The sequence below is a fragment of the Eurosta solidaginis genome, chromosome 4, assembly GCF_040869045.1.
Source record: "Eurosta solidaginis isolate ZX-2024a chromosome 4, ASM4086904v1, whole genome shotgun sequence".
Lineage (NCBI taxonomy): Eukaryota > Metazoa > Arthropoda > Insecta > Diptera > Tephritidae > Eurosta > Eurosta solidaginis.
This window is the reverse complement of record NC_090322.1, coordinates 2,994,459-3,020,270: the sequence shown is the minus strand read 5'-3', so window position 1 is coordinate 3,020,270 and position 25,812 is coordinate 2,994,459. Positions and strand designations below refer to the sequence as shown.

The window sequence follows — 25,812 nt, the reverse complement described above, 5'->3', positions numbered from 1 at the left end:
TATGGTTTCGTAAATTCAAAACATAGGGTAAAGGGTTTTCCTTTCGCTACTACGTTTATAGATTCTAACACCAATTTCAAATTGGTTCAGAGAAAATCTTCATCCCGACGTTATATACACTGATTTTAGTAAAGCGTTCTATAAAGTACTTGATAAATCCGACATGCTTGGCTTTCAACCTAGTCTCATTCGTTGAGTTTCCTACTTTCCCTGGGGCAGAACACAAAGAGTAATCGTTAAAAATATGGTCGGCTCATTTTCAATACACTCTAGTTATCAGCAAAACCCCAGTTTTTTTGGAGAACAGAAAAACCGTATTGGCAGTTTTATCGAAATTTGCTTATAACATGAAATATGCCGATAGGCTATGAAAAGTCCCGTTGTGTATCAAAGCAGTTTTTTGTTCTAAGCTCAGCTTTATTTAGTTTTAAAAGTCAGACAGACATTTTGCTATTCGAATAAAAATTACCTTTATAAAAAGTATTGTTGATAAAGTATTTTGGAGAATGAAGAAAATATTTGTTTTTTGAATGTAGCGTTTATGTTGAATCATGTTTTGAGAATAACGCCTTGCTACAGTGGGTAGGCCGAAGTCCGCGATGTTGGTTCTCAAGGCAGGTATTATCAAAAAATTAGCCGCGGACGAAGAGACGAACTGATCAAGCTTGCCTGGTTAATGTACTGATACCGTAAAGATTTTCGTAATATCTTTCTTAATTTCATCGTTTTTATTTATCTTATACGCGTCCTTTTCAAATTAAAATCCAAATTCGCCATTAAGGCAGTAATTTTCCGTTGAAGCAGTAAAGAGATCAAATATCAAATTATATTTTCCTCAGTATACAGCCATTTACTCAGTTTGTGAATACATCTATTATTCTATGAAATACAGTAGATTATTTGTGTTTCATATTAATTCTCAATGTTTTCTTTTGACTTAAGATTGGGTGCGAGTTCGCCTAAATTTTAGCTACCTAAACTAATATTCCACTGGAACTTCCCAGCACTGCAATAATTTAAAAAAAAATTTTTTGCTTATGCGCGAAATTGTTAAAAAAATATAAATTCGAGACTTTTATTGTGTTTGCAAAGTTTATGTTTGCCTTAACAGGACAGGGATCAAGGAAGCAGTAAGTATCCCTACATATAAGTGAAAGAAAGTGCAGCGTCTCCAATTTAAACGGATTTTTATGTCAAACATCGTGGAGCACATGCAAAGAGCCATTTGCCACAACTGTATTAAAGCCTGTTACTGCAATTGGGCATGGCATCAATAACTTATTTTGTGCCAATCGGTCCACACCGCAACCAACAACTGAGGATCCAATTGTTATGCCGCGGACGGCAGCTTCTCCATTTGAAACCACCTCAACGTCATATTCAACTATCGATCGGACATTGATCATCGAGCTTTGATATATACCTGTATGTGGTATAAAAAATTTAAGAACAATAACCGAATTTTTTGGGTTTTGAAATTTGACATTTTAATTCTAAATTTTTTATTCGCTCTGCCTTCGCGACAATTTCCTGTGATTTAGATTTTTTCTCTTTTATGTAGACATTTAGGTCAACTCGCACCCAGCCTTAGTGCAGAGATGTTTCCGTATTATAAATTTAGAAATAGCTTTAAAGTGGAGCAGTGAATCTTATAAAATATTCCGAGTTTTGCTACCACAAAAGAAAAATCATTTTCAGTAATCTAGGATTGCTCTTGGAACTTTGGAGCGTTTTTCAGACTTGCTTCCATATAAAAAGTTAAGTTAAATACATCTTTCGTAAAAAAAAAAAAAAATTATATATTAATAAAATTACCGGACAGAGAGATGAGGAACATATTTAAAAAAATTATCGTCACACAAATATCGGAAAGGTATCTCTGAAATTGGGGGAGCAGTTTGCTTCTAAACAGACAGAAAGACCGATATACTTTTTATTGGAACTTTCCATGTTTTGGATCTAACGGAAAAGTATCGGATCTTAAAAAATATATTATTTCATGTTTCCTGAAAAGTAGCAATATTGTAGTCAAAATTATTTTTAAATTTACTATTTATTTTAAATTTACTCTTATTTAGCATTCATGCAGGAATAAATTTTATTTATCGCAATCAGTGATGCGAAATCGAGAAAATTTCACCCTTTTGTGGGATTTTTTAATACAAAATTCGCTAAGAGAGTAAACAGGATTTCCGCATGCTCACTGAACGAAAAAAGGTATTTTAAAAACAATTTATTCGGACCCATCCACTTGTTCGATGTTACTCGAATTAAATCAAAGCATTTAGCCCTTTCAAATTAGATATGGAGCATGGCCAAACAAAAGCTTTTCGGCTGCATGTGAAAACATGAGGGAATTTCTCGCTCGAATTAGAGAAAAAGTTAGAGATTGGAAATCATCTCGTGGAATTTTTATTTTTGTTTCAAAGGCATCACTGATCGCAGTTAGCTATTGAATCAACTACGCACAAATTGTTGATTCTAAATTGATCGTTTCAACATTCAAATCAACAAAAAAAGATTCCATCAAAAGTTAGCTCTAGCTCCGTTAACTTAAAAATTATTACCGTCACCCTAAGAATACCAGTCAAAACTGTTAATGTAATTTAACGGTCTTAAAACCCAACTAATGAGCGCCCTGTGTGTAAGTTTCCCTTAAAAATTGCCGATGTATGTATTTGCATAATGCTGTTTAAAGGCCAATGAAATAAGTTCTTTTAACAGGAAACTATGTTAACTATGTTGATTCAGAATTTGTAATATTTACAGAATATCGTTAACTTGAGACCAACATTTTTTCTTCTGTTAAAGTGAATTAACAAATGTCAAGAGAACACAAAAAAGTTGGTTAAATGAAATATGATGCAATCAATTTCCACGAATGTCTGTTAATTAAATTTTTTAGAAATATATTATTGCAGTCGCATTTATGCATATTGACATGCGAATAATTTTTCATTTGAAACTCTTAATACACCATTAAAGTATATTAAAACAAACAATGTGCAACAGCAAGGGAAATTTTTTGCCAATATACATACAACGGATAGATTAGAGTGTGTCTTTATTTGCCTTTATGTATTTGATTTTCTAAACCGCTCTGGTTGGTTCCTCAAGGTGCCGCTTCTGTAACGAATTTTGGGGGGATTCCGATTATTTTTCACCGTCTGCTAACGTTCGAATCGCTAAACTATCGAATAGATAACTCCAATATTCAGTATTGCAAACTGGTCTTTATATAGATTACTTTGGGAGTACTTCACAATTATAATTCACTTCACAGCTAATAGCGTATTTAAGTCAAACTGGTTACTGATTTATCAGCTTGCGTTGCTTTTATACTCTCGGTTATCTCGTTCGCCGATTTTCCTAACGTCTAGTCGTTTCGCGATCATGTGTTTTAGAACACCTGCACCTCATGCTTGGTTACCTAGCTATATACATACATACATGTATATTTATAGTTTATGCTTTTCTTCTATCCATATGCGTGTATATGTGAGAATAAGTTCTTCCCTTAGCTGATGACTACATATGTGTATGTGAGATATTCTTCGTCGCCTTGTATGTGTATGTACATAAGAGTGGCTGCTTTTGTTGTTGTGATTATTTACTAACAGCATAGTGATGCTAATATTCTCCACAGTATCATAAAAATAATAAAGTCACAAATTATTCCTTTTAAATTGGGAGACCATTGATCTTGAATTCAAGATTGTAAATTTAGCAAAAAATATCACTTCAAATTGCACACCATAATGCTCATATGCACATGCACCATATAAGTGATCAAAATGACAATTTATTTAATTGTTGGTACAAATTTAAAAATGCACAACCGTGGAACACAAAATAAAGCAGGTAGTTCGTGCTTTTGACTAGACCATATCTTATATTATACTAGCAGACCCGTCAGACGTTGTTCTGCCCTAAATTTAGTCTATCTGCATACATTTTAATAAGCTTTTTCTCTCTAACTCTGCCCTCCCCTCTTCACTTCTTCTTAATCATTTTATTCACTCCTCCTTCCGTCTTTCTCGCTTCATCTATTTCTATTTTCCTCTCACTATATATCTTTATCAGTCTCTTTATCCTTCCCTCTTTTCTCCTCTCTCAAGTTTTTCCCATTCTTCTTCATCCCTTATTGCCAGTCCCAGAGGGTGGTATGTATTTTGTTCCAGTCCCATTCCGAGTTCCAATCCCTTTCCGAGTTTTAGTCCCTATTCTAGTCCTAATCTCATTCCCAGCCCGTCTCTGGTTTACTGCCCCGAAAAAAGGAGCGTAAATACTAATATAGGCAAATTGATATACCAAATTCCAGGCAAATGGAATAGGACGTATGTAAGTAGTTATGTGGGTATTATCAATTCATGCTTTTTTTCGGCTTCGCATGCATATTTATCAGTTTTGCCAGGTTGATGCGACTAAATCGAATATCACAATGAACTCTCAGCAACAGCTTTCATTTGATATCCATAATACACATACATTCTAGGGGTACCCGGGTCCACGTTTTGGCCTATATCTCGAGACCCTAGTCACCCAGCGGTATAAATTACTCTGTACTAAAGCACACATCAACAGCTTCAATTTGATACCCATAATGTAAAAACAAATCCTAGTGTTACCCTGGTCCACGTGTTGGCCTATATCTCGAGACCCTAGTCACCTATAGGTATGAAAACTACCCTGCACTAAAGCACTCATCAACAGGTTCAATTTGATACCCATAATGTAAAAACACATCCTAGTGTTACCCTGATCCACGTTTTGGCGTATATCTCAAGACCCTAGTCACAAATAGATATGAAAATTACCCTGTACTAAAGCTATCATTTGTTATCCTTCTTGTATAAGCACTTTCTAGGGGTATCCGGGTCCACGTTTTGGCCTGAATATCGAGACCATAGTCACCAATAGGTATGAATACTACCCTGTACTAAAGCACTCATCAACAGCTTTCATTTGTTATCCATATTCTATAAACACATTCTAGGGATACCCGGATCCACATTTTGGCCTATATCTTGAGACCCTAGTCACCCACGGGTACGAAATACCCCGTATCGAAGTACTCATAAACAGCTTTCATTTGATGCCCACATTGTACAAACATATCCCAGGATTACCCAGGTCCACGTTTTGATCTCAAGACTCTATCCGGAACGTGATAAAAAGTATCCTATGTCTGTCTCTTGGCTCTAAGCTACCCCTCCACCAATTTTCAGCCAAATCTGTTAATCTGTTCTTGAGTTATAAATACTGTAACACATTAGGAACTTCAAAAACAACAGTATTTCTCCACTATTTAATGGATGTTATTATACAATCTACAAACTTCAATCACTCTATCTATTAAAAAAAAAAAGCACATGAAAATCCGTTGCGTAGATTTAAAGGTTTAAGCATTCAAAGGGACATGGGACAGCAAAAGCGACTTTGTTTTATAATATGTAGTGATAGTGATACATGCAAAAACACAAAAAAAACCTTTTTGAAGTATTTTAAGGAAATGTTTAATATTTTTAACGAAAGATTATTTTTCAATAGATGTATGCATTCCTAACCATTTATGTTGCATAAATATGTATGTACATACCTATGTCAGGCTGATATGATATGAAAATACATACATATGTACATTTATACTTGCCTATAAACCTACGCCTGAAGTTAAATAACGCAGCGAATGCTATGTACATATGTACGTATGTGTCGGATCATGCCTCACTCAAAAGCAATTAGCGCGCAAAGTTGACACCGAACAATCACACACACGGATTTTTTGGTAAAAATGTGACTTTTTTTAAACAAGTTGGCTGATATAAGAAAGGAATCAAGTATTTTTTTTGATGCAGAACGAAGGTAAATATTTCAAAGTTTTACTGAAAAGTAGAATTTTTCAAATCCATCCTTCCGTTTATGAGTTATAGCTGTGTAAACAAAAATTTTATGATTTTTTACTACATTTTGGTAATTTGCCACGCCTCTATAATATATACCTTCAAATTATATTAACTGTACCATCTCACGTAGCTAAGCTTTCAAATGCAAAAACCCGTTTTAAAATCGGAGCATTCTGTGTGAAGTTATGTGCATACATGGCATTTAGTGACTTTATTTTATAAGATTTATAGATAGATACACATATGTGACGCTCTGCGAGAACAGGCCCCTAACTCGAATGCCGTTGATTTTACACTGTGAGCGGGTAGAGTGGGTCGTTGTTGCCATCTTTCGCATGATGACCCGTGCACAATTACTGTTGAATTTAACTGCTCATAACTCAAAAAGTAATAGATGAAGATTTTACCAATTCCTAGAACAAATTCATTTATTTGTATTAAGTCATTAAAAGAAATAAATCTTTTCCAGTTAGGGGTCTTTTCTAGGTATTTCAAGGTTCTGTATCCTAATCTGGTGCTATTTGATTCGAAGATCTACAAATAAAACAAGAAATTTGGATGTTCTTAGACAATTCCTATTAGGCATCCGTTGGGTTACCAATTCGGTTTGAGAAATAAATTACCACTTTATTCTATTTCTACAAAAACATCACGAAAGCGATTTCATGTTTTTAATTTTCAGCAAAAGAAAATCGAAATATCCTTCATAATCCCTATAACTTTTTCTGGCGATCATTGGCTAAATTTCGTGTTTTTATTGTCAGCGCTGGAGACCTGAAAAAATTCTTTTGTAATACTACTTTTATTTTAAATCCTTTGCGTTGCATTTTTATAATAATTTGTCTGCATTAAATTACCATTAACGCTCCGATCCTAGTGTGGTAACAACATTTTTACCACGGTAACGAAATCATGTGGCAACTTTTACACCCTTTTGGTATTCTACCCGCGAAAGTAGCCGGATAATTTTTTACCCACAAAAGTAGGTGGTTACATCGAAATAACCACACAACAGCTGTTGTATAGAAAAAGGCAAAATTGAAAAATAAAGAATTGTAAGCGAAAATAAGCAAAGATAATAGTAAAAAAGTGTTGCCTATTGCTATACATATTTGTTTACATTATGTACTTTCACTGAATAAACTACAATATACCTATGTAGAAACTTATCATGCATAATATGCATATACACATCATTCCGTTTATTCGTTAACCTCGTATCTACAAGCGAGGCATTTTCTGTAAAGCGAACACGGTTGCCACACCATGTTTTCATTTGGGACCAAAATTCATCGAAAAAAAGGACCAAATTTTTGTTTTATTTTATTAGTATAAAATACAAAATTTTAGGATGTTTCCACATAAAATTTTACTAAAATTTCCTCTAATTTAAGCTGAACAAACAAATATATGTGCATGCAACCAAAAATGGTACTATATTTTGACATAGGATAAGTCTATGTCTTTCACCAACCAAACGTTGTGAACCTAGTTTTGGTCAAAGCTCTTGGTTCTAGCATTTTGTTGTTATTGCAATGAAATAAAATTTATAGTGCAGTTAGGTTTTAGTAAGAAACGGTTCAAAATTTGCGTTCTGGTGTTGCCGAACTATGTATGTGAAAAACTCAGTAAATCATAAATGAAACTAGGCAATTTTGTTAGTGCTATTTTTATAGATGCTTACTTTTTCCCTTAACGTTTAAACTTCATATCAGAGCCTAGATTCAGTAAGTGTGAGTTTTGATCCCAGGCCTCAGGGGTTCTGCTAGCACCTACGGGAATAATTTTATACAAAACATATCTTCCGAAATCAAATCTCTTTTGCATTTGCTTCCTTCTGTCTTCGAGGTAAAATATTTCTTGTGCCAAGATACTTAGTTTTCAATTACCTTGCGTGGCTTAACACCACAATAGTCCTGGAATTCCTTGAACTCATTGAGCTGGGTGAGAAAAATTTAAATATCAACGTGCCAAACGAGAACTAATGCATAGAATTTCTTTGTATAAGTTTTGAAAGTGTTAGGCGCATGGCAGAGTGCTCGCCATTTTCATATAGATTACATAGTGTTGTATAACCGATCGAAATATCCAGCCGTTTTTAATATTATTATAAAACAAGAGTTTTTTTTGTTAATCGGTTATTTCATCAACAATTAATACCTGGCATAAATTATATCCTAGGTGAAATGTTATTGTTCTGGTACATTTTATTGACTGAGCAATTTTTATGGTGAGAGTTCCATTGAAGTAAATTCAAAATTATATGGGGGCTTACGAAAGTGTGGCGAATTTTTGGGCAATATTGTGAATTTTTACCTGAGTGAAAAAGAAAGAAAAGTACCAATCGTGGCTCCTGCCTAAAAAGGACTAAAATTGAAGGGACCAGCGGACAAAATGGGGTTGGAAGGGACCATTTTTGGTGCAAATGGATCAAAGTGGCAACCGTGAAAGCGAAGAAAACTACCTTTCAAATTTCTCCACAGACACTAGTGAGTTTTTCGGTGATAACAGCGTTACCACTTGGGCCAGAATCGCGGATAAAAGAACTGGTAACGATATTCGGTTACATAATGTTCTGGGTACTATTTTACCGGTAACGCTCAGAATGGGGGCGTAAGAGTGATGTGAAGAAATTTTTTCTTGCCGCAATTATAACAGACCTGCCCCTCTGTGGTAGAATCAAAACACAAAAGTCTTGTCTATCTATTCTAATTCTCTTCTTTTGTTGTATACGCCTTATTGTCTTGCTTGTTGTTGTATGTGTTTTTATTTTTTATTTTAATTATTGCTGTCCGTGTAGGTGTTTCGAGCCGTTGAAAATTACCTAAGCAAAATGGTTCAGAAAAATAAAAAAATAAAAACATTCCTATTTATTACGAAATCTGCTTGGAAATCCGCCTGGGAACAATAAGAGCATACAACAAAACAAAAAACAAGAATTGAAACGTAGTTTTACATTTACTGATGACTCAAATGGAGTTTATAAGCAGGCGTAGATATAATTTCGAATGCTACGCTGCATGGGGGTAGTCACTTCGGCTGTCCGTATTCGTGCGGTAAATTAAGTATAAAAAAATACCGGAAAATTTATTTTCGTGTTTTTTTTATTTCTTTTATTGCTGTTTTTCTTCACTTTCGGCGTATAGACACTTCGTGACTCTTTCTGTTGATCTTCCGGCAAGCTTTAAAGTTAACGAACTGACATCGTAAAGATTTTCGTAATATCTTTCTTAATTTCATATTTTTTATTTATCTTATATGCGTCTTTTTCAAATTAAAACTCAAATTTAAACTTTTTCTCAGTATCAAGCCATTTGCTCAATTTGTGAATACCCCCCTTTTGTTCTAAGGAATATAGTATTGTAGGTAGATTATTTGTGTTTCATATTACTTCTCAATGTTTTCTTTTGACTTAAGACTGCTCAATATTAACAAATAGGTAAATATATGAGACAAAGACCTGCTCCTTCAAAATACATTATTGTCTTTTGTGCTCAAAATGGCAGGATGATCTGGGTATGCCTCTTTGTATGTAAGCAGTTTTACCTGAATCAAGTTGAGTATGAGTGCTACTTAAGTAGCAAAGATTTGCGTCATATAATAGATGCAAGATTTTATGTGTTAATTTCTAGAAAGATTGATAGTCGGTATCAAATTTTGTTACAGCTAATCAGTGAGAAAGGATCATGAAATACGTGTTTGTTGTCTTGCTTTGATTTATGATTTCATTAAATAATCAGTAAAATTTTGTACATTGGTACCTCGTGGTGTTCATAGTTTCTGCGGTGGTAGGCAAATTCACCTAGTCATGTCTTACAAATAATATATCTTTAAGACGTTCTAAGACCTCTTCCCTACAGATTTTTGCTTACTACGATATGATAATAGGGATATGCTTTTCTCCCTTCAAAAGAGAGACTTTATTTGCATTATGCAGTGTAAGTCAGATCAAATTAACAAGATTAAATCTCTTTTGAGCTTCTTATCTGTTCAAGTATATTCTCCCTTATATTTTTTATCTCTGACAAGTCAGATAATGCTACAGGTCATATTAGGATACGAATTAAAAGAAATATTATCTTTTCCAAACTCCTCTCAAAGACAGTGTGCTTATATTGATTAAGTTCTGGATAACCTCCGAACCTCTAATAGGTTGCCATAGGTCGATCACTGGTAACTTTCCCTAAACATTTCACAAAGCACTCTCCAGTTTCCTACTAAGCTATGAAGAACACTTTTATCATAATCAGGGACTATCGGGTCCCATGAGCTGCATGCATAGCCACATATCTACCCACATACGCACGTTTTTTCTTTAATATATATAAAACTGAAGCGTCCGAAGTCCTTAGAGCAAAACAGATCTTCCGGGACGAAGAAAAAGATATGAAGAAATAAGGAGTTCGAAAGAAATGGCCCCTTCCCATTGGGACAGGAACAGGGAAATGCAGAAAAAGGACTAGATATACGGAAGAAGGAAAAGTTACAGAAAGGAAGAGCGCGAGAGTGCGAGGGAAAGGAAGGGGAAAGAAAAGGTAAGGAGGAGAGATAGATATAAAGACGTATTGAGAAGAAAGGAAGGTAATGGGATAAAAAGTAGTGAGAAAAGAGAGCGGAAGAGGAGACTAGGAGTGGGAAATATAAGTATTCACATACATACATAAGTTATACATAAGTAAACCAAATATTAAAAAAAAAAACAAAGCAGATTCTGAAGTTAGTTTCTTTGCGGCCTCAAAGCGCTAGGTATATATACATATATACATAAAGTTTCTCTAATTTCGATCTAGACTTGGTTTCAGCTCTTACCTCGCAAAATAGCTTGAAAGCTGCACCTCAAGTCAGCCCAGTAACGTTAGGAAGAACTCACAAGGCTTAGGAGTATTTACGCTCTGGCACTGGCATACGGTTATACGGCAGAACCTTTGGATGGACTCAGCTTGGATATCTGTTCTTCTATCTAACTATCGGTTTAACTTGAAGGAAAGTACCTTAATTGTAGCTAGAAGCGAGTAGCGTCGTATATGAAAAAAGTTCTTCGGGATTATCTTTTATGCGGCGTCCTTAACTTAAAAAAAAACTAGAATTTTTATAAACAATTCTCACTGCAAGAAATAAATTTGCCGCTGGTAACTTTACAAGTGCAAGTCATGTTACGTAAGACTATTTGAATGTCATTAGTTCCACTTAAAAAAAAAAAAAAACAAGCGTAGACTCATATCCGGTGGCTGACGGTCGTCACGTTAATTGTTAAATAGGCGACTTCCGGAAAATGCAGCAAACATGTAGAAAATATATATTTGTATATATCAAGGGAGTGTTAATTACACACACAAGAAGAGCGGAAATTGAATGACAAAAGGAACTTTTAAAAACATCAAACAAAAACTTTACATGCACTTAAATTTTGTAACGCATTGCTTCAAACAGAAAGTCATAGATATGATTTCCCAGTTTTAAAATATGCATTTTTGAAAGTGTATAGCTATAAATGTATAAGTATTTATATTGCGCCCCTCGCAATCGACATGGTATTTGCTCTGCTCGATTCGTAGCGTTTGTGTGTGGCATGCAACAAGTGTAATAGCACTTCAATTGCACAACAAATCCACTCTCTCAAACAATGCTAAGGGTCATTGTCTACTTTTGTTGTCGTTGTTGTTGTTGTTTTTATGCTTGTTTTTATAGCTTTCGTGACCACATTTTATTCATGAGTAATACACTTATCTGATACGACTAGAATTTTTATCAAAATCGTTCTAGTTGCATTCCATTTGACTCGTCTAAGTGACTCAATATTTATTTTTTGTTGTTTTTATTTTTAATTGTTTGAATGGTAACTGCTGAAGCGTGCCGCCTGGAAAGTGCACTTAAAACACTGCATATTTTAAGTTTCGAAACAAAAGTAAATTATTTTCACTTTTATTGGGAATGCTAGCGGTTTTAATGAATGGAGGGAAGGTGTCCTAACCTTTAAGCTTTTAATTTAAATGTTTCAGGATATATGTATATGCGAGGGTGAATTCAATGGGAAAAAAGATGGTAGACGGAAGGAAAGATAAGAAACGAAAAGCGAAGGGATCCGGTCCCTGGTTATCGATTTGTTAGTGAATTGTTTTCGATAACACCCATTTGAAAGTCAAGTTATCGCTGTATTGACGGTGTATAGATGAGCTGGCGATGTGTTAGCGCAGTGCAATAAACAAACTTTAGCGATAAATTATATTTTTTAATTACTTCTTATCAACGAGTTATCGGTTTGCTATCGAAAGATTATCGGTTTGTTGCCGCAAAGTTATAAGATTTTTACCAAATAATTATGGATTTGTAAACGGAGACCTTTCGATTTATCATCAAAAATTTATCGATTTATTATTAAAAATTTATCGACTTGTTATTAGAAAGTTATTGATTTTATATCGAAATGTTATAAATTCTTATCAAAGCATATCGATTTGTTATAGTTATCGGTTTGAAATTTGCGTATTATCGACGAGTTATCGGTTTATTACTGAAGTGTTATCTGTGTTTTGTCGTTTTTTATTGAAGTTGTCGACATGAACACATTGAACACCACGAGTACTTGGTACTCACGCTTTTTTTGGTGAGAAGAGAAATAAAAGATTTGACGTGAGATGTGAATTTCGATAAGATGAGGTACAATATCAATGCTTTGTTATTAGAAGCCGATTTTCTTATCAAATAACCTTTGCAACGATATTTAAGCCGAGTTACCATTTAAAACGCAGTTTCATACCATCTCTGATTGCGGATTCGGCTAAGGATGCGATTTAGAATAGATTCTTTATTTTTTTAGTACTACAAATTTGTGTTGGGGTTTCCAGAAATTGATTATTCTCCATATCTTTGCGTTGTACAAAGTTCATTCTTTTTGAATAGATAATGTATCGATGTCTTGAAACCTGCGGGATCCGTTGGGTTTCATTTGTCTAATAATGCTTTCATCCTCATTTGCTAACTTTGAAAAGATATTGCGGCCATTCCTGCATTTTTATGCAGAGGGCCTTACGTATTTCTTCGGCTTTCATTCGAGTTGTGCTTATTAGCGGGGGCATGCATCAAAAAGAGGTCAGTGGGCCTTCCGATGAAACACTTTCTTTTACTTCGAACTATACAGATTATGAACTTTGAACTTTGAACTTTTTGTAGTAACCCTAGTATTAAACACTTGTTATTAGCGCCAATGAATGCCTATAGAATATGTACAACTAATAAATAAAGAAGTAATTTCCTCTTTGGCAAACGAGTTGGAGGTATATTTGGTTAGGGATCGTCGGTTCTCATTTAACTAACTTTAAATGTAAAAAAGCCGTACCGCTGCTTGTGTTGTTACATTTGAGCAATCATCTTAAATGCAGGGTCGTTTACGTTACAGTTTGCAACAAATTTTTATTATTTTATTTGCAACAGAATAAACACAGCAGTTTTTAAGAGGATCATGTACGCCCCCCTTAGTTTAAGGGGCTTAGAATATTCACGCAGTAGGCATGCCTGGCGTAAGAGGGGACTAAAATCCGCAGACCCGTAGATTCGAAGTAGCAGAGGGATGGCTAGTACGGGTCCACACCGCATTCATATCCGAAAAAAAGCTGCATACAACAGCCAAACCTTCCTAGTCTTTTGGGTGTGTTTTTGCCTGCATAAAATGTAAGAGGAACCCTTTACATGCTATATTCGCCAAATGACACACATATATCGGCCCGGAATTATCAAGTTCCATTGGTAAGCCCAAAGTTGGGCGTCAATTTTACCGCGATTATGCATTTTCAAAAGAACAAAAGTTGGTTGATTTGAAAAAATATCTACATCAGTTTTGTTTAGACTCTTTTTCTGAAAATGCTGGCCGTGCAGTGATGTTTTAACCTGTGGTAATTTTCCACTACCCTTCTTCTCGCTCACGCTCATTTTTTGCTGCAACATGTGGCACTGTCTCATCCACTGTCTTCCACTGCGGTGCTGACTAACAATGGCGATGCCTGGAAACAGCTGACAATTCATTTTTACAGTTTTATGGTTGTTGTAATTACCGTTGTGCACCTGTAGTGCGAATTGTTAAGCAGTTTATATCGAAAAGGGATGATGAGTCAGTTGCATAAAATCCTAACTGCACACAATTAAATAGAATTTCGCAAACGACGGGAAATTAAGTATGCGATGACAGTAGTTACAAATAGAGTTAATGGGGGAAAAGGGAAAGAGCAAGAAGATAAAATGAGAATAATTTAAGATACATGTCATCCTGTGGGAAAGAAAGAAATGAATGGGGAAGGTAAATGGGGGAAAGTATACATACTTATGAATGCACGTGAGAGAAGGCTTTTGGGAATATGTTTGTCTGCTCACATAAATTGCGGATAGAAAGAAAAAATAAATGAAACAAGTAAAGGTGTCTAAGTTCGGGTGTAACCGAACATTATATACTCAGCGTGAGCTTCAATTGCACATTTCATTTCAGATAAATTACTTTTCTACATAACACGTGACACCGCCCTTTAAAAAAAATACTTCCTCATTTCCTCTTACAATAAAACTTAATAAGTGAAATATCATTGATTCAAAGCTATTTTTTGCTAAGTTGTGGCTTATTATTCTAGCCTACGACCCTTTTAAACCTTTTAAACTTGTTTTATATCTAAGTTGCCGTGGTCTTTAACCGATCCCGTCCGTTTTTACTAGAAATATTTTCTGCTATAAGGAAAATTTGTGTACCCAATTTCATTACGATACGTTAATTTTTCTTCGAGTTATGGCTCCCGAAACATAGAAAATTGCTCAGCCGTAAAAGGGGCGGTGCCACACCCATTTTTTTTAATTTGAAGTTTTTCCTACTAATTGTTATAAATCCACTTGGGAAATGAAACATCATTGATATAAAGCTCTTTTTTGCAAAGACATAACTTATTTTATTCGTCCACGACCCTTTTAAAAATCTTTTATATAAAAGTGGGCGTAGTTCTTAACCGATTTCGTAAACTTTTCTTCAAAGCATTCCCTATAGTAAAGGCAACCTCTCTGCCGAATTTTGTTACGATATGTTTGACGATTTTTGATTAATAATATTTCTAAAATTGATTTTATCACAAGTTGGGGGTGCCACGACCATTTTAAAAAAATTTTCCAAATATTTATCAAGAGTCTCAATATCAGTCCACATGTCAAATTTCGACAATCTAGGTGTATTATTTACTAAATTTTTTTGTGCTTTCCAAAATTTTATATATATAAAAAGTGGGCGTGGTTATCATCCGATTTCGCTCATTTTCAATACCAATCCATTCTGGGTACAGATAAGCTCGTGTACCAAATTTGTTGAAGATATCTTAATATTTACTCAAGTTGTCGTGTTAACGGACGGACAGACGAACGGACATGGCTCAATCAAGTTTTTTTTTCGATACTGATGATTTTGATATATGGAAGTCTATATCTATCTCGATTCCTTTATACCTGTACACCCAACCGTTATCAAAGTTAATATACTCTGTGTGCAAAGCACGCTGAGTATAAAAATAAGCACAAAAGAAGGATTGAAGGATACAGCTTCACCTACGTACGCATGTTGGTTGCTTGATTCAATGCAACGTTAAAAAGAAGAAAATCTTAGAAAACTTAAATCCATCTTAGCTACGTTCATCGTTTCTAGAAAGGGTCCATCACTACATTGCACAGCAAATTACTTTATATGCTCAATAGAAATCCCGTTTGACAGCAGCAGTGTAATGTTTCCAACATTTTCTAAGAACTATTCCCAAATGAATGCCAGCACAGCATGTTGCATCAACGTTGGCATACTCGCTCCTACATACATTCCTCGTAGCTGCCAAGAGCAGCCAGCAAATCAGCAGCAAAAGAAGTGACAGAAGAATTAGCAGAAATAAATTTCATATGCAACTCAAATAGAATCGCTAAGCATTCATCATGTAATCATTGCCGATAACTGACAGGTCTCACTATGCCAACACATATCTACGTTTGAATGTATGTGTCTGTAACTCTAGCGTGTGTAGCGACATGTGCAGATACTCGTAATGGCAAAGTCACGTTGACAATGCATGTGACACAATATGGAATTGATATGAAGGCAGATAGAGTTGCCACGTAACTCCAGTGAATTTGTGCAAATATTTAGAATGTAATTGATAGTGGAAACCAAAATGGTTTTGCTATGAAGGCATGAAATCGAGGATGGGAGAGGATTAAAAATATGAAGAGGAGTTTGCTTAATCGAAAATAGATTTGCGAACTTGTTTAATATAGACACTAACCTCCAAATTGAGCTCAAACGAAAAGTCCGAATGTTACAGAATTCTGTTTATGTACCCATATTTTTTATGGCTAGAAACATGTTGATTTGTTTTTCATGCACCCAAAACCAAGTTTTCAAACAAAAAAAAATTAATTTTGCAGTGAAATGGAGAACCAAATCTCTCGCTAAATATGTGGAAATCATGCAAACCACAAGTCTTCGACGTGTAATCGCCCAACATTTAATGCAGCTCAACACTTTGGTAGCTGAAGTGTACACAGACCCTCTTGAAATCGGGTCAGAGTGCTAAATTGCCATCAGACAATTCGGAATGCGATAGGAATCCTTAGCAATCTCACATCGGCGACTGACTACTGACATATGCTTTCGGACTTGCATTGGCTCTCAAAAGTTCTTACAAAACAAATACCATAGCTTTCAAACTGTAAACAAGGTTATGCGGACGGCATAGAGGATGATAGCTCAATATCGGCCACAGGTTGGTAAACTATCTCAAAATTTGCCCAAGAACGCCGAACATTCTTATGTACGCTACTTTGAAGCCACACCTTAAACATATTTTTCTAAAATATCATATCTGAAATTAAAATATTTCGACTCTATATTTAGATAAGCGTCTCTTGATGAAAATCTGTGGTAGGACTTCTCATCATTTTGGATTGCGCGTTGCTAAACCGTTTCATCTAAAAAGGTATTTTTAAACCAACGAAAATTCCAGTCGATATATACTGGGAAAATTTCTGCCAGGCTTTTAAGTTATCTAGTGGATAATTTTAATAGACCTTGAAAAGAAACTGAGGGTTGGTTCACTTTTTCTTACCATTATCCTTTCTGTTTTGCGTATGTGATTTGTTAGACTTCCAATTTTGCTATTAAGTTGTTCTTTCTGATACGGCTCGGGTTCCCAGTGCTAGTTTAATTTACCGCTAAAGTTGAATTGCCAAAATATCACTGCTTATGTCATTTGAATTGACCAAATTAGTAATGCTAAACTGTATTTAAGTTTATTTCCTCACTGAAATATCGGGCACAAGTGAGATCTATATACATTAATTCCTTTATTCACTGAAACCAAAAGAGCTCGAACATTTCTTTAGGCACCTTAGCAAACGATTGATACAGGAATATTTTTACTTCTGCTACTTAAATGAGCGTTCAAACTGGTTCAGCTAAGACACACTCCCAGATACTTATTTCTGCTTCAAGAAAGATTCTTACACTAGAACTTTTTTATTTGGAGGTAGCAAAAGAGCTCGAACAACTTTAATCTAAGCGAACGACTGATACATGAATACTTCTTTTCCTGCCGTTTGCATAACCTCTCAAACTATTTTAGTCGAGACATACTCCCGCAGCCAGTCTTTTTTTTGCTTTAAGAAATATCCTTACATGTATATATCCTTAGTGTGATACAGCAAAGGAGCGCAAGAACGGTTTGAACTCTGAGGCAAGTTAATAATATAAAATTTTTTTCTCAAACTAGAGTATAGAATGGCCTTGAAATGTAATATATCTATTTAAGAACTACTATATATATTTCAGACTTCCACAAAGTATTCAATGAGTCCCGAAATGAGTTAACAGTTGCTCACCTTTATCAGCTCAGGTATATATTCTAGAACAGAAACAAGAAAGTGTTGCACTGTATTGTTACAAAGCATTTCAGTCTCTAACCCAACCGGAAAGCTCTTCTCAACTTTTTTTTTTTATTTTTAATGATTATAGCGTAGCAAAAGGGTGATATTCGTTACAATCAGAGCTAAGTACTAAAGGAGAGCGGGAGCGCTTCGTCATGCTAAAATTTGATTCGTTATGGTAAATAAAGTTTTCCAAAAGGGGCAAATATTTAACTAAAAACGTTTTTGGAAATTATTGTGTTCTAAAAGGTGTAAGTGAGTAGTTTAGTTAGCGCAGTAGTCATCCATTCGCTTGTTCCCTTAGGTGTTTGTTTTCATTGCTTGTTTTCTTTATTTTTTTATACCCCCTCCACTTTTGTGCAAAGAGCGTAACTATTTTTACTATAATTGTTGTTGCTGTTTTGTTGCATTTAAAATTTTCAATTTCAATATGTTAAAGCTGCCACACCGCAGCTTATGTGCATTTACAGCAGACAACAACAACAGCTACAATAGTCATACGAACTTGGCTTTCACCGCACGCATACAAACAAAAATACACGGGCGATGCAAAATGCTTTCACATTCGCTAGTGTGGCAAGTAGTAAGCCACATAGCAAAATATAATAACAATCCTACCATTCAACCACGCAAAAGCAGCAGCCACCCAATAGCAAAGGATTGTGGCACGTAGAGTGCTTGCCACATTGAGGATTTGGTGTTGTTAACATGCGGAGCGTCATCGTAGGCAACAGAACGGAAAAGGTAATAATAATTGCAACGGCAACATGTACATATATGCAACAACAACAACAAACTTAAAAATGTATAACACAAAGTATTGCCACAAATAATCTTTTTGCGACGGCGTAAAGTTAACTCCGCTCACTTAACTGACAGCCTTGTCTCGATTGCATTTATTGTGCTGGCTGCGCTGTGTGGCACTTATGTAAGTGGGTTGGTTTGTTGGCACTTGCAACACTAGCGATATGTTGTATGTGTTTATATTTTATGGATTTAGATGACATCAAGGTAACACGCGCATACATAATAATTACGACAACAAAGTGAATACAGGTGCAAGCAGCGAAATGTGCAGGTGAATGAAGGCGTTAAAGAAATTATTATTAAGTTACAAGTTTATCTAATGCGCAGGATAGTAAAAACAGTAATAAAGTGGTAACGAAATGAATCGTAATGAAGCAGTGGAAATGTTAGTTGATATGAATGAAACGCCTTAGCGGGATTTTGGCGCGAGATGATTTGAGTTGTGCGAAACTTAAGAAATTGGGTCAATGTGCAAGGAGGAGGGTGAGTGCATGAGACTACGTATATAATAAGAAACAAAATTGTGAGCACCAAGCGCTTGTTGAGTTCGTTGTACAAACATACAGGTGTAAGCCCAGAAAAAAGTAATGTTTTAAAGTAAGTAGTGCTCACCCAGAAGCTGAAGTTAGACTACAACAGAGGTAATTTGACCAGAAACAAATTTCGGGATTTCTGAAACGAGCGATACCTAGAAGTTATTGTTTGTTATCGGTAGCGAACTATTTTTATCGAGTTATAGGCTGTTTTCTTTAAGTCATCGGTTTCTGATTGGTTTCTTATGGGCCTGTCATAGCCGTGTTGCAGATGTGTCAACGATTTTATAATGAAGGTTTATCGGTATCTATTTCATTAAAAATCGATAGTTCATCGATAACGAATCGATAAAACGCCGTTAAAAGGGTAATACTTTTTGACAACAAATCTATAACTTTTGAATAAAAAGTTATTGAATTTTCGATTACAAATTGATAATACGCCAGTCACAAATTCGTAGCACTCCGATAACAAATCAATACATTTTGATAGATTTACGATAAATTATCGAAAACGAAGTGATAACTATTCGATAACGCAACGATAACTTTTTCGATAACAAATCGAGGACATGCCGATAGTGTTTTGGCATATCAATAACATAGCAAACCTGGACACATTTCACTCTGTATGAGGTTCTCACGTACCAGCCAGTTCAACCTACTAACTTTTAGCATATCAATTACTTTTTGATAAGTAATCGCTAAATTATCGATATTAAGTCGATAACTTTTCCATAACAAGCCGATAACTCGCCGATAATATATCAGTAACTCATCGATAATCTTTTTATCGATAGCAAATATATAACAAACTTCGATAAAAAAACGATAACTTGTCTATGCAACGTCGATAACGCTCCTAAAACAAAGCGAAACTCATCGATAATAAACTATCAACACTTCGATAACAAAGGCTTTTGCACCATACAGGTGGGTGTATAGAACACGAGGGGGAATGTGGCCAAGTTTCTTATACACGACCACTGATTTTAGATGGCAAAGAGTATAATTCTCACAATAAAACACTTCGTCAGAAAAATGGATCAGTTAGAATCCATAAAAATTCCTGTGACACTGTAAAAAAAGTTGATGAACTGAATTTGAATATAAAAAACATCAATATTGCCTGGAGAGGAAACGCGCTAAAGTAAAATGCGACAATGGCGGAATTAAAAAAAATTGCACAATGTTTCAATGGCGTGAATTGAAGATGCATTTGTAAACTCAAATAATCTCTGGTCCGTTTTCTTTTGGATGGAATGTAATTTTTTCTATTCCAAAAAATAAAAAATGCTGAGTGCATTGGAGATAAATGGCTCAACATTTGTGGCAGGCAAACTCCCAATTGCGATTTGTCTCACATTTTCCGTCGCCTACCTAACGCCGTGGCACATGAGCCAAAAGTTTACTGACAAAAGAACGTAAGTTGTTTGTGGAAAAAGCAATAAAGGAATCGAAAGCAGTTCTGCACATAAGATGTAAGAAGAGCTCGAGGTAGAGATCGATGAAGCGGAAGGAACCAAAGAAGGCGACAATGCCACAATTGTAGTCAACTGAAATTGCATTTGAGAGCAACAAGCAGCAAAAACGTTAGTAAGATTAAAGTAGTGATATAAAACGGTTTGAAAAGCAGGAGGAAGAAGAAGAGAAACAGGAATACCAAGAAGAGAAGTACTTAAAGCTTTGCTACTGCAATTTACGCTTTCTTGTACGAATGAGTGCACCGCAGTTTGTGGCAGCTATCAATGTGCATTAGATAAGGACAATAAAATATGAGAAAAAGAAAACGAGGTTGAAGGAAAAAGCGATGGGAACAAAGAGACTAAAGCTGATACACAGCAGTGCAAGTGAATTGTTGGTTATTTGCTAGGGGGTGTGCGTTTATGCCTCAAAGTTTGGGCGAGAAAAAACCTTATGGCTCAATAAAGGCACGTATATTTAACTTTATAGGCTACTTTCAAGAGTGCAACAGGTGTTCGAAGCTCTACTAACAAAGCTGTAGTAAAAAAATATTCGGGCACCAAATGTATTTGTTATCTTCTATAGTAGCTTGTTTACTTTGTATAGTAAACTTAGGTTCAAATGAGCTTTAACACACCCGATCGATCAAGGTGAGCTGTCAGCTCCAAAGCTGTTACCTACTAATTCTCTTAAAACTTAAAGACTGAAGCTTATGACCTCCCGCATTGAAAGTGTGAGCCTAAAAGTATGCATTTACTTGCGTCAATTAATACCCGCCTTAAAAAACCACTACATGTACAATTACATAGGGAAATAGTTCATTCGCTACAATTGCTTTGCACTTTACAATTCTCGAACGTCTCGTAGTCACTAAAATATAAAGAGTGGATAAAAACGAGAACAAGATGGGGATAATACGAAGTCTTAATATGATGTGTACTGCACTAAAATATAAAGAGTGGATAAAAACGAGAACAAGATGGGGATAATACGAAGTCTTAATATGATGTGTACTACAAGCGCGTATAGAGCAATAAGGGTGCAGTAGTATTTGCTGTGCTGTTGTTGGTAATATTTCAACTAAATTTAAATTTTGGTCAGCTGGAACGTGCATTAAAAATTTGGCAACGAACCCGGTGTGTGCTAGGTGTTAGATCCATTTGTTAAGACAGATATGCAGACAGTATTTTCTGTTGTTCCGCGGCCCTGCACATGCATGTGACATGCATTGGCTATTTAAGGGTCTGGTGTGGTTTTGTTACGCTATAATAGTATCCGCGTAGAGACTATGCACAAGGGTGACTCCCGAGCTAGGCTACGTCCCTTTGTAATTTACGCTGATAGGCCTTGGCTTGAATTAAAAAGTTGGCTTTAATGTGTTTTTTATGCTCTTAGGAGGCTAGTCCAAAAGAAATTGCTCCGAAAGGCGGCGTTTTTTGTTTTTTCTCTAGCTCTGACGTTTATTGGGCGATACGTAATTCAAAATTGATTGTCACATTTGTTGCAAGGGGTGTCCTTTTAACTGAGACCCCGTCAGGTAGTGCCGGAAAATTAAATGAGGATTATTTTGTGGCATTCCTCTTTGCAAGATATTTCGGTTTTGAGCATGAAAAAGAGTAGGACAGTATTAAAGGCAAGAACCAATATTTGAAGTGAATGTCATCAGTCAGTACGCTAGTGTCTTAGGGATGGTGAGGTTATTGATAGCGCATCTCCTTTAGTACTCAATCACTGTGGCCGTTGACCTAAGACTTGCTTACCGTGGCTCGAGAGCTTAGTGTATTGCATTTAATTCAATGAAGCTAACAAGAAATGTCAAAGAGCTTAACATTTGTAGGTCATCAGTGCTCAGCTCTGCCACTATCCTTTATAAGCCGCCCGTTCTATTTACTTATTTGTCTTTAGTTTCTAATGCATTAACTCATTTACGCTTTTAGCACAGCAACCAGTAGCTAAAATACAAAAGCAGATAATTACATTTTATTTGAGCTTTCAACCTGATTTATTCTTCGTAGTATCTGCTTGATCTCCTTTGCACTGATTTTGACAGCAGTCAGCTCAATGAATGGCAGTGCAATACGAGTAATCACAGTAAGAGCATCAACGAAAGTTTATATATATATTTATGTGGCATTCCAAAGGTCATTGGAGAATATTACATATACATACATCACTACTTACAAACATATCTATGCATACTTGAAGCGCGCAATCGAACAATGGGCAAAGTGCCATATCTGCTCATACTTACTCGTAATCAGCAACAATTTAATCTTCGTCTGCAATTCACAGATTTGACATTCATGTACAGAAGCTATATAACAAACAACAACAACAACAGTAACAACTGCAAAAGCATAACTAAAGTCAAAGTGAAATCTACAAACAAAACTAAATTAAAAACAATTTTTTGTGAGCTAAGCGAATGGAATGGAATATCTACGAAATTGTCATACAACATGCAACTTGCCACAAACAAATCAGATACCAGTGAACGACTCAGCATTGACAGTTTGACTTTGGTAGCAATGGAGCCGTTGCTGGCAGTAAGTTTGCTAGTCAATTGGTCAGCTGCAGGCGCACCCCCCAGCTGCTTGCCCCAAGCGGGTTGCATGCATTGCTGTCAGAGTTTTTTTGTTTTTTGCTTTCTTGTTTATGCACAATTGCACGTTTTGTATTGCAAATCTACGATATTCTTCATCTGTTTGAATTTGAATGGCAATTTTACAAACAAATTTTGTGTTTAGATTTGTGAAGTTTCTTTAGCGCGCTTTTGATGTAGATCTCTGATTGCTAAAAACTTATGTAAATTATCAAAATTTATTTGGTGACATATATCGACAGTTCATCACAAGTTAGATTTGGTTTTAGCAGCTGAGTTATATTTGCTATCTGAATAAGTAAAACTCAGTGTTGAGTGAATTTAAATACACTGTAAGTGAATAAAAGATCATCTTAGGGTTGAATTCAAGTTATATTTTCACTTATTCACTAAGCTGGGTTGATTTGCATGGACGAAAGTTAACCCATATCGCGCCATCGATTTTTCGATTTTAAGGACATATTTTTGTCGAAATCGATTTTTAGTCCCAAGTGAATTCATGCGCTAAAGACGGTGGTAAGTGCAGTTAAAAAAAAAAATGTTTGTCCGATCTTGACGATTTTTTCAGACAACCATCTATGCCCAATACGTAAGCTTGTGGTAAAATTTGATGTTGCTAGCTGTTAAAATGAGGCAGAAATGGGGCAGAAATGGCGAAAACTATCTTATTGAACAATCGGTTGTATGGGAGGTATATGCTATAGTGGTCCGATCCGGTCGATTCCGACAAATGTCAAATCCCCCATCAAAATATGTCTGCTTACCAAATTTCATCAAGATATCTCAAAAATTTAGGGACTAGTTTGCGTTCAAACAAACGGACAGACGGACATGGCTAAATCAACTCAGCTCGTCCCCTGATCATTTTGGTATACTTATTGGTGGGTCTAACGGAAACATATACATAAAAAATGATTTGGAGCCTTGAAAATGAAAAAATCGATTTCGACCAAAACAAGTCCCAAAAACAAAAAAAATTTTTTTTTTAAACTGTTAATGCCAGCGTTTTTATCGCATAATTTTAAGTGTGGTAGGAACTATGAGCCAAATTCGTTTTCATCGGTAACACTTTTGCACGTTTCTGAAGAAACCCTTAAAAAACAATGGCGAAAAATAATTTTTTTCACCAAAACACTCCTCAAAACCCAAAAAATATTTTTTTTTTTTTTTTTTCAAAAAAACTGTTATCGTCAAAGTTTTTAGCGGTCAATTTTGAGTCGCACAGGGTATACATGAAAATTTTAAAATCAAATGAAAATTGCTTAAGTAGGTTATGAAAAAACCTTAAAAATCAAAGGAAAAAAAGTCAAAAACTCGAATTTTGCAGGCTCGAAAATTATTTGTTTGGGTATGCTTAGTGGAACTTTTTTTCCTGAGCCCAAAACCTATCGAAAAATCGATGGCGCGATATAGGTTAATAAATCGACCCAGCTTATTATTCACACATTCTAAACACGAACAGTAAGCAGTAATAAGTTAGGAAGATGATGTTTTCTCACTAGACTGCAGCCAGGAGCTATCTCTTGAATGGAACTATTTTCGCTTCATATTTAGAGCATTATATTATATAAAGTTGAAAAAAAAAGAAACGAAAGAGTTAGATAAGGGTAGGTTGAGGGGTAGCTACCACGGAACGGATTCGGATTGGACAGCGAATCGTCAAAATCCCAATCATTATAGCAGCAGATCGATCTGCTATATTATTTCGGTCTGAAGGATGTCGCTAGCCTGCAAGAGGTAGTGCCCGCCAAGAGTTTGCTTAGCCCGATAGTCACATTTGGCTTTGGGATTTCCGAACTGCCCACTGCCACCTACATCCGGTACAGTTGTGCCCATTGACGTTAGAAAATCTGCTACGGCCTGGAATCTAGATTTTCTTAATCTTACAATTTGAAGCAATCACACCAGTCTCTATCGCACCAAAGTTGAAATCAGGACTTGGCTCTCTGAGTAGATGTTGAATTCTCTAACAGTAGTACCCCAATCGGGGCCGCTTCCGCTTGGATAACGCTAGGTGATAATGCAGCTTAAACTTGCAGTTCATGAAAAAATCCCCTCTCCCCACCAACCCCAGATCAGTCACATTCCATACTTCTCTCTCTCGAGGGTATGAATGTTTTGATGCTTGCAGAGGAGTCCGTTGTTGGTACAGAATAGTCTGCTTTGTCTGGAATAAAGTCAAAGTTGGTAAGAATGATGGAATGACCGAGACAAGAGATCCAGCCTATGCCACAGAGCATTAACAACGACCGCGCCACTGCCGTCTTGCCCACAATATCCACCGGATGCATGATTTGCATGACATTCAATGTGTTGTACTAAGAGAGGCTCTAGCAAATGGTAGTGAAAGTAATTTGTAATTTTTAAGACTACAACAAAAAGAACGGGAGCCCATTATCATACGAGAGCCCAACTCTTGGGCATCACATATTCGAATCAACTTGCAGCCAGTAAAAGTAATGAATATTTAAAACACAATCTTAATTAAACTACCTCACATTAGGCACGGTTTGGATAAATCCACTATTTTTGTTTCTTATTAGAGGATATGCTTTTCCGAAGATGAGCATAAAGC

General features: G+C 35.7%; 1 protein-coding gene across 7 annotated transcripts in view; it reads left to right on the top strand.

Annotated features, from left to right (window-relative positions):
* sdt (stardust) overlaps positions 1-25,812 on the top strand; it is a 449,266-nt gene that overhangs the window by 365,878 nt on the left and 57,576 nt on the right. The gene's annotated exons all lie outside the window — the stretch shown is intronic.